Below are 10249 nucleotides of genomic sequence, written 5' to 3' on the forward strand. Positions count from 1 at the left end.
AAACCAAGAACACAAATACAATAACAGTACCTTGAATAATGGCGGGGGTCAAAATCCAGTAAATACACACACAAAAAAAAACAAGAGTATCAATCACAATTATGATGTCAAGCTTCTCTTTTTATAAAGCTGGGACACAACATCAGGTGGCCCTACCTCCTTAGGCCCCACTTTGAGGAAGCAGGGCTGATAACTAGAACTAAAATATCAATTTTTACCATAATACAGAATGGCAAAATAATAAATAAACATAATATTAACTAAAAAACATTATAAGACAAAACTAATAAATAATAAAAAATAATAAATCATTACAAACTAACAGTCAAAAGACAACAAAATATTAATTTAAAGAAAACTTTACTTGAGCCAGAGACACAGCCCTGGCTAAACCATAATGGTTTCTATTTGTATTTTTTCTTATACTATATTGTTATTTAATTATTTGTTACTGTTGTATTATGTGAATTAGATATGTATTAGTTCTTTGTATTATATTCCTTGCCTTTAAGTTGAGCCTAATGGGGTGTGGGACCCTCTGACACTACAGCAGTGGTCCACCAACAGGCCTATGTACATCAGTGAGAACATCTGTGCTTTACTTGGTGTCTGGCTCATCTCTGGACTAGCTTTTCGATTCTGCTTTTGTAAGAGCTTTTATTCTTATTTTTTGCTATATGGACATTGTCTTTGCTTTTTGGATTTCTAGATTACAGACTGATTTTATTTGCCTTTAGAATTGCATCTTAGGTGGACCATTTGTTTTTTTTTTTTTTCCTTTATTAATTTTATTGCAATCCATACAAAGCAATCAAATTTTTACAAAAAGAAAAATTGAGTTAAGGACAGATTGATCCCCACCCATGAGAAAGAGAGCAAGCCAAACGGCGTTAAATTTAAGGCTTGTAAACATACCTAAATTAATAAATTCTCTGTGCTTTATGAACTTATTTTAAAATATTACTGATTAGATCCTGCCATGTTTTGAAAAAAGTCTGTACAGATCCTCTAACTGAGTATTTGATTTTTCCAATTTCAAATAGTATAACACATCAGTTTCCCACTGACTTAAAAGAGGAGAGTTTGGGTTCTTCCAGTTTATCAGAATAAGTCTGCGTGCCAACAGTGTAGTGAATGCAATCACAATTTGTTTGTCCTTCTCCACTTTAAGCCCCTCTGGAAGAACCCCAAACACAGCTGTTAATGGGTTAGGAGGGATTGTGAGTCCAAGACTGTCTGAGAGGCAATTAAAATTTTTGTCCAGAATAATGTTAATTTGGTGCAGGCCCAGAACATGTGACCCAGTGAGGCTGGGGCTTGGTTGCAACGTTCGCAGGTTGGATCATGCCCTGGAAACATTTTGGAGAGTTTTAGTCGAGACAGATGTGCTCGATATATAATTTTGAGTTGTATAATTGTATGCTTTGCATATGGAGCTTGAGTGAATTCTCTGCATTGCTACTTTCCACTCCTTTTCTGATATATTAATTGAGAGGTCATTTTCCCAGTGTCCTCTTGGATCTTTGAAAGGGAGGGATTGTAAAATGATTTTATATATTGTAGAGATGGAGTCTAACTTGAGATTGAGCAATATTTTTCCAGCATGGATGAGGGTGCAAGATGAGGAAAATCTGGAAGGTTCTGTTTAACAAAGTTCCTGATTTGAAGATAGTGAAAGAAATTTGTAGCTGGAATGTTAAATTTGGAATGTAATTGTTCATAGGATGCAAAGACGTTGTCTATATAAAGATCTCTAAGCAAGTTAATTCCAAATTTTTCCAGATATTAAAACTGCATATGTTTGTGAAGGTTGAAAGAGGTGGTTCTCTTGCAGAGGTGCCACAGATAGAAGCTTCTCCGTCTTAAAATGCTTTCTACATTGGTTCCAGATTCTAAGTGAGTGGAGCACAATTGGGTTATTAGTGTATTGCCGATAACGTGTTTATTGGAGCACAGCAGGAATACAAAGAAGTACTGCAGGATTTTACTTCTATTGCGGTCCATGCCTGTGTATGTTCTTCTATTTGTGTCCAGGTTCTTATCGACTGTATATTTGCTGCCCAGTAATAAAACTGGAAGTTAGGTAGAGCCATGCCACCTTCTGCCTTTTGTCTTTGTAGGGTCGCTCTTTTGATGCGTGGATGTTTAGAATTCCAAATAAATGAGGTTATTGTTGAATCTAATTGCTTAAAGAATGATTTATTAATGTATATTGGATGTTTTGAAATAAAAAGGAGCTTAGGAAGAATATTCATCTTAACAGTGTTATTTCTTCCAGCTAGTGTGAGATGAAGGGTTGACCATCTATGCAAGTCTTGTTTAATTTTTTCCATGCAGACGGTGAAATTTTGTTGATAAAGAGCTTTATGTTTACTTGTGATGTTTACCCCGAGGTATTTAAACTGTTCTGCAATGATAAAAGGTAGGGTATCTAATCTAATATTATATGCTTGAGAATTCACTGGAAAGAGTACACTTTTATTCAGATTAATTCTGAGACCAGAGATCTTTTGAAATTCTGTGAGTGCTGCTAAGACTGCAGGCACAGAATTTTCTGGGTCCGATATATACAGTACCATGTCATCTGCATATAATGAGATTTTCTGTTCCAGTCCTTCTCTGCTAATCCCCTTTATCTGATCAGTATTTCGACAATGTATTGCCAGTGGTTCAATGGCAATCGCAAACAGCAGCGGTGACAAAGGGCATCCTTGTCTAGTGCCACGTTCTAGTTTAAAGTAGTCTGAGCAAATGTTATTGATGCAAACTGAAGCTTCTGGGTTAGTATACAGTAATTTAATCCATGCACAAATGTTCGGGCCAAACCCAGACTTCCTCAAAGTAGTAAAAAGGTATTTCCATTCAATCACGTCGAATGCTTTTTCTGCATCCAATAATAATAATATTTCCGGGGTGTTTGATTTAGTTGGTGAGTATATTACATTAAACAGGTGTCGAAGATTTGAAGGACCATTTGTTTTTTAAGCACAGAGGGGTACTGTATACATCCCCTTTTCCTTTTTCAGCCTTCTTTGCACTCCTTCTTATTCATGACCCATTTTTTAAATTACTTTCTTCAAAATAGGGTAGCATCTTCACTGTGTAATTTAAAAACTGAAAATGTACTTTTATTTTAGTGTGTTCTCAATTCTAATAATTTAAATGGCTGTTTCTGGTGTTTTGCAGTCTCAACTAACTTTGCTGTGACAATGTTTTATTGAACATAAGCTGATTCCAGGAGTTCAAGCTTCAATATGGGTACAAATTCTGAAGACAGCATGTATTCATTTCAAATTATTACCTAAATTAAATTGGATTAAACTACACAATGAAATTGACTTATACGTTAAAGCTGATGTCTTGACCCAGAAAACCTCCAACAGCTTTATTTGGCAACTTTAAAGGACAGAGTAGAATCAGAGTAATGCAACCAATCGGCAACACAACGATTCTCTTTTGCCTTAGAAACTGTAACTGCGGAGAGTATCAGCTAAAGTCTCAGTCTGACTCGAATGTTTGACATATTGGTACAGCAAGATACAGTATAAAATTGAAGGTTATATATTTAATCAGAGAAAGCATTCTATTTTACACAACAAACAATACATTAATAGCCTAAAACCTCTTAATAATGGTTAATATGTGTCATAAAAACTCCTCTAGTACTTACTGTTTCTGAAGGAAATTTGAATGGTCTGACAACAGGTAACTGTAGTTCTTAAAAAAGCACAAAGGCTTGAAATAACTGAAACATTTGCCTTTCCCTTTCTACCACTGATAAGCACATGTCTTGAAAGAGCCCACCTTGTGATTGCGTTACCTTTAATGTATGGAGGATATTTGCAGGAGGCAAACTAGTGTCCAAGTAGAGGTCATTCACTCCTAAATCAAAGGTACAGTTTTTACTGGGGAACAAAAGGCTGCAGTGGTAAAATAATTTTGCTGTCACATTGCATTGTTCTTTTCATGTAAATCCTACAGAAAGTGTTTTATAAAATATTCTGACAGGCAGGACAGGAGTAAGATGGTGGTACTAATGAACCCTGATTGAAACCCTGAAGCACAACGAAGGCAAAATGGTTCTGCTATGGTGGCAGTATTTTTTTATTTATTTATCTATCTCTTTGTTTGTTTTATTTATTTTATCATCAGTAGTTAACACATCAGAAATAGAGGGAGCACAGGAAGGTTGTTGGGGGCTTATGAAATGTCCAGCCCTTGGCAGTAGAGAATGCCAGTCAGGAGATACTGGGACTTCTTTGATTTTAGGGTCCAACAGGGAACACGGTGGTCTAGTCCTCCAAGGACTTTATGATGAAGCCCTCGGACATTTGACTTGTACAAACTGTGTTACAAACTCTGACTCTGCACACAATGTCCACTCACCGGCCGATGGCTTACTTGTATTGTTATGTCTACTGTATGGTCAGGCAGTCAGCAAAGCAACCATATATTCCTGCAAAGTTACAGGGTGATTACATATATTTTAATATGTCACTCTTTGTTAGGCTGCAGCAGTATTTTACATACTTTTAGGTTGGGCAAAGTTCACATTTCATTTTCCGGAACATAGATTGACTTGCATAAGTTAAGGTTTTCTTTCAGAGCTACTGTGTTAAATACAGATGGCTAAAAGAAAGACTAAGTACATTTCTTATTGGGCCTGTGAAGGCCCCAAATTAAAGTAAGATCACCCACTTCTATATGTACATAGTAGACAAACTGAGCATGTCAGCCTGAAACAAGATGATATTGCAGGACTCTCTGTTTGCATGCATAAAACTGTCAAATATGATCCTCTTGAATTAGTTAACATGGTAATGATAACCACTGCCATACTCACGATGGCACCAGAGCACAAAAAAAGAACACGCTTAAGTAAAAGAGTTTAAGAGTGTTGATCAAGAAAACAGATTCTTGAAATTGTAAGTACTATAGATAGATAGGTAGATTGCAACATAGATATTAAAGGCACTTTATGATACTAGATAGATAGATAGATAGATAGATAGATAGATAGATAGATAGATAGATAGATAGATAGATAGATAGATAGATAGATAGATAGATAGATAGATAAGCAAATGTTACAAATATTTTTGTATTATTTTATTTTCCCATTTTTAAATATTGGCACAGCAGAGCAGGTCCTCTCTAACTGTGCAGTAAAACACATACTATTTAAAGGTATTGAAAAAATAAACAACGGCGCCCTCAAGAGGTCACTCTTCATCAATCCTTCAATTTTCCTACCTTGAATTACATTTTTGTGGACTTTGCACAATTCCTTATTTTTGTAACTATTGTGTAATGTGTTAGTGTAAAACATTACATGTAACTGTTGTCCCTACATGCCTTCTGGTGCCTTTCATCAGTTTCACAGGATGGATGGTGATCAGTTACAAAATAAAAGTAAAAGTACTGGCCCCATTGCTACTCTGAACTAAGCAGGTAGAAAATAGATAGATGGATGCTTCTCAGTAACCTCACACATTTAATACAGGATAAATATCAAGATGACCTGGAAAGAAAGAGACATTTTTTCCTAATATGTCAGATTGTCATCTATAGCCACATACAGTAGGTGCCTTCACCTTGTGACTTTGACACGATATAGTCCTTTTATTGAATATGGCAATGGCAACAATCAAAATGAGGCAAAAACAGATAAAGCATTCATTTTTTCTATATATTTGTAAAGGGTAAAATCTGTCCTTACCCTAACTATTAATTATTCTAACAGATGCCAAAGTCATACTACAATCAGTAATTAATAATAATGATTATAACACTAATAACAGAGACAGTGATAAAAGTAATAACAGCATAACATAACAGTCCCAATCCCATGGTCATGGGGGCCAGAACCTACAATAGTAGCACTAAGCACAAGACACAAACCACAATCCCTCCAAAGGCTCTCAAACTAAAACTAAAACTAGTCTCTCTAACCTTCATTTATAACCTTCTGTTTTGCCCCTTTTGTAGATGCTGGTCATGTGCCTCTAAAATTCAGTCTGTTGGTCTTGATTGTCCCAGTCAGTATGGGAGCAATGGAACAACTGCTGGATGACACACCACAACATTCACTCATTGATGATAGTAATAATGATTATGGGACCCAATCCCATCAGAAACAGGCACAATGCCAGGAAAAGCTCTGGCCAGGATGCTATTATGATCTCTGGAAATTAAACATTTTTGCTTTGTGCCCTCCCCTACCATAACCTATTGATTTCTTCATGATGGGTGTGTGTCTGTATGTGTCTGTGTGTCACAGTTTCTTGAGGACGGTCTAGAGCTAAAACGGGTGGACATAAAAATGCCTCAGTCAAAACTTAAGGCTGTTATGAGATGACGGTGTGCTGATTAGTTTTTGAGCCAAATCATGCAAGAGACAGAGGCACTCTTTTGGATCCCTCAAATAGTGTAATTCTGAAATTAATTATGAATCCTTCTTGTTAATTGCTATCGTAATTACCTATTTTATGATCAGAAAGACTGGCATCAGAGTGGTAAATAACTACTGAAATTTTGTAGAATAGTTTGGGTAACTTGGTTCCTACGGCACAAAGCCTACTGATGCTCACATCCAAATTTTTTATACAATTACAATATATATGGAATATCAGGTTTTGACACATGGAGAGCCTGAATTTAAAGTCTGTTTTGTTGTATCTTAGAAAGCGTATATGTTTATGTTTTATCCCACTGGACATCTCATTTTAAACTACTGTTATTATTGTCTCCATGAAAATCCTTCCCAGAATTTCCTTGAATTTCTGGCAAAGAAATCTTTTGCTCATGTTTTTTGACCCAACATTTTTGACTGTGTTGTTGCCTCTGAAGAAATATTTCCTTGTCTCCCAGATTAGTTCCTTCACTATGTATCTTCCAATCATTTTTCATTTCTTCTATTACTGTCTCTTTCAAATCAGTTTAGACTCTAGCTTGTTACATAGTACGTTAACTGATTTAGTGTTATCAATCAACCAAATTTAATACTAGGGGAATTTACTAGGGGTTACTGCAAACTATAATCTCTCTTGGGTGTACACAAAGGTCTCCTATTGGTCTGTCCCTGGAACATCTCGTTAGGGAAACTCCCAGTGGTCACACCCACCAGATTCTGAAACCACATCATTTGGTGTACCAAAAATGTACACTCTTCTTATCGTTAGTCCAGCAACCAAGACGAGAAACCCTAATTTATTCTTGTGTTTGCAATTGTATACCTTCAGTTGATGTTGATTGTATTTTTAATTTTCATTTATATATTTGTGATGTCATCGTGGCACAATTTTCTAATTGTTTCTTTCCATTAATGCTACAGTTTTATACCAGTTGTATTGTCTGTTGCTGGTCGCATGTTTCATCGACATCGCAATATGTAACTTCTCCATGTTGGATTGTAAAAATATCAGTGTGCGACCTGTGAAGTCCAAGCATTGAATATACAAAACATTTATTTTTGTTTGATTTTTTTAGGAAAGGAATACATAGTTAACAGGCCCTTAAAAATTAAGTCTGCAAATTTTGTCTTTTCATTTTAGAAATTAGTTTGTACTTACTTCTAGAAAGTTGATGCTGTTCATCTGGACATAGTTTTTTTTTTCCGATACGTTTCATCACTCATCCAAGTGACTTCCTCGGTCTCAGTTGACTGCAGGTTTCCCCAACCTTATAAACAGTACCTTGGCATAATGACCGAACTAGCACCACTGACTAACAATGGGCCATGTGATCAATGATATGCAAGTTGTCCATTGATCAATGGCCATTAGTACCATTCACAGAGAGTTGAGGAATGGCTGCAATCACTGCACTGTAAGATGGTGAAAGATGTACCCTTAGGCGCCCTCCTCGGTTCAGAGATGGTCGTTCCTTTTTCATGTAAATGGCTTCCATGACTCCTCGCTCAAACCAGCGTTCCTCCCTGTTTAGGATGTGCACATCTTCATCACTGAAAGAGTGACTACCCTGTAGATGTAAATAGACTGTGGAGTCCAGGCCTGACAAGGTAGGTCTTCTGTGTTGCACCATCTGCTTTGCCAGTGGTTGTTTGGTTTCCCCAATGTATAATTCACTGCAATCCTCTTGGCACAACTGCGTAAACTATATTACTCTGTCTGTTCCGGGGCTCCCGATCCTTGGGGTGGACCAATTTTTGCCGTAGTGTGTTTTAGGGTTTGAAAGCCACCAAGACCTGGGGCCTCATGCATAATGCATGTGTAGAATTCACACTATAACATGGCATGTGGACAAAAGCAGAAATGTGCTTATGCACAAAAAAATCCAGATGCGTTCGTCAAGTTCCACATTCTTCCGCTCCATAAATCCCGGTGAGCGTGAAAAGTAACGCACATACATGCACCTGCTGTCCCGCCCCAACTCCTCCCAGAATTACGCCTCTTTGAATATGCAAATCAATATAAATAGCCCTTAAGTTCAGTGTTCCATTAAAAGGCAATGGCAAAAGCACAGGGTAAATAGAAGAATTTCAGCGAATACCAAGTGAAGGCAAAGAAAAACATACTATTTGTTGGTTTAAACAATGGTATAAACAACAAAAGGAAGTTGATCGAGTGACATAGTGTGTCACTCGAAAGCTCAAGTTCACAAAGTCGCACAGTGCCCGAAAAAAAAGAAGTTGTCACATATCAAAGCTGCCGTGAAAAGGTGAGTCGTAGACCACCGTCCGAGTGTCATATGAAAGCTTATTAGGGTACAGAGAAAAGAAAATAGGCGCACAGTGGGAAAAAAGCACGAAATGTCAACCATAATCTGTAAATTTCCACTTTAATCACATAGTTTATTTTGTCATTAAAGTAGAACATCATAAAGTTCATCTTAAAATCGTTTAATTTACTAGTTTCTCAAATCCTATCGGAACTAAAGTAGCACGTTAAATGCTTTGTTTTGCATTTGATCTTCTATGTGCTCTGTGTGTGAATCACTACGTGCTTCCAGGCTTTCTGTTCCTCCGACAGGACATAGAATCCATTACATTCGTAATATTACAGCTCTCTGAATAATTAAAATACTGAGATGTATATGTGATATCATTTTCATGATGATAGGAGTTAAAGCGTGTTATTAAACATGGGAACATTGTGGCGCAGTGATTGTTCATATCTCACGTTAGATGCTTGCTGCGCCGTGTGTGACCTTTGATGAAATAATTTATTGCGGCAGTACTGTCTCTTCCAAATGTACTAACCCCCAATTCCTGTCCTTACTTTTCTTTCTCCAAGTACCCAATCGCCACACAATCAGCTCTGTAATAGACATTAAACCATCTGTAAGCCTAGAAAGGTGATTCTTCAAAACTTTTAAGGAACATTGAAATATCTTCTTAGTACATGTTTAATTATTCTATCCTTCCAGTGTCACAACAGCCCCAGCAAGAAACAGCGCAAGGCAGGAACAATCCGTGAACGGAGCGCCAGCTCCTTGCTAGCGCAGCGACACTGTATCCTCACATGTTTAATTATTAACAATATAGATTATTTAAATTAAGTTAAAGTTTTATCTGTATAATATAATAGACCTATTTTGCTGCATTTCATCTTAAAAATGATATTGTGATCATATGTAAATACGTGCTTTATAAAGTGGCTCAGGTTGTGCAATATTATAACTGTATCGCAAGTTTACAGTGAGGTAATTGTACTTATAAGTACAAAGCATTCTACAAGGATCACTTGATGGACTGATTGGTGCATTTATAGTTCTTGGGATGAAACTGTTTCTGAACCGCGAAGTCAGTACAGGAAAGGCTCTGAAGCGTTTGCCGTATGAGAGCAGTTCAATAGACAGAATGGCTAAGGCAGCGGTTGCTTGATGCTGTATACCGATAATTTTCTTTCCAATCAGCTGCTGTACAGCTGTGATTCCCCACTCAGATACAGTGATATAAATACTCCGAGTGGTGCAGTGAGAGTAATAAGGAAAAAGATGATCCGCTGTGGTAACCCCTAACGGGTGCAGTGAGAGTAACAACCAGAGGTGGATAGAATAACCAAAATTGTACTCAAGTAAGAGTAGCGTTACTTCAAAATAATATTACTCAAGTAGAAGTAAAAAGTAGTCATCCAAAAAAATTACTCAAGTAAAAGTAAAAAAAGTACTTGGTGAAAAGACTACTCAAGTACTGAGTAACTTTTTGATTATAATAAATGATTATTTTTTTAGAAATGTTGTAATAAGACAGACAAGATATAAAATAATGTGCAAATTCTGCTATTTC

This window comes from Polypterus senegalus, chromosome 2 (assembly GCF_016835505.1).
Source record: "Polypterus senegalus isolate Bchr_013 chromosome 2, ASM1683550v1, whole genome shotgun sequence".
NCBI classification, from domain to species: domain Eukaryota; kingdom Metazoa; phylum Chordata; class Cladistia; order Polypteriformes; family Polypteridae; genus Polypterus; species Polypterus senegalus.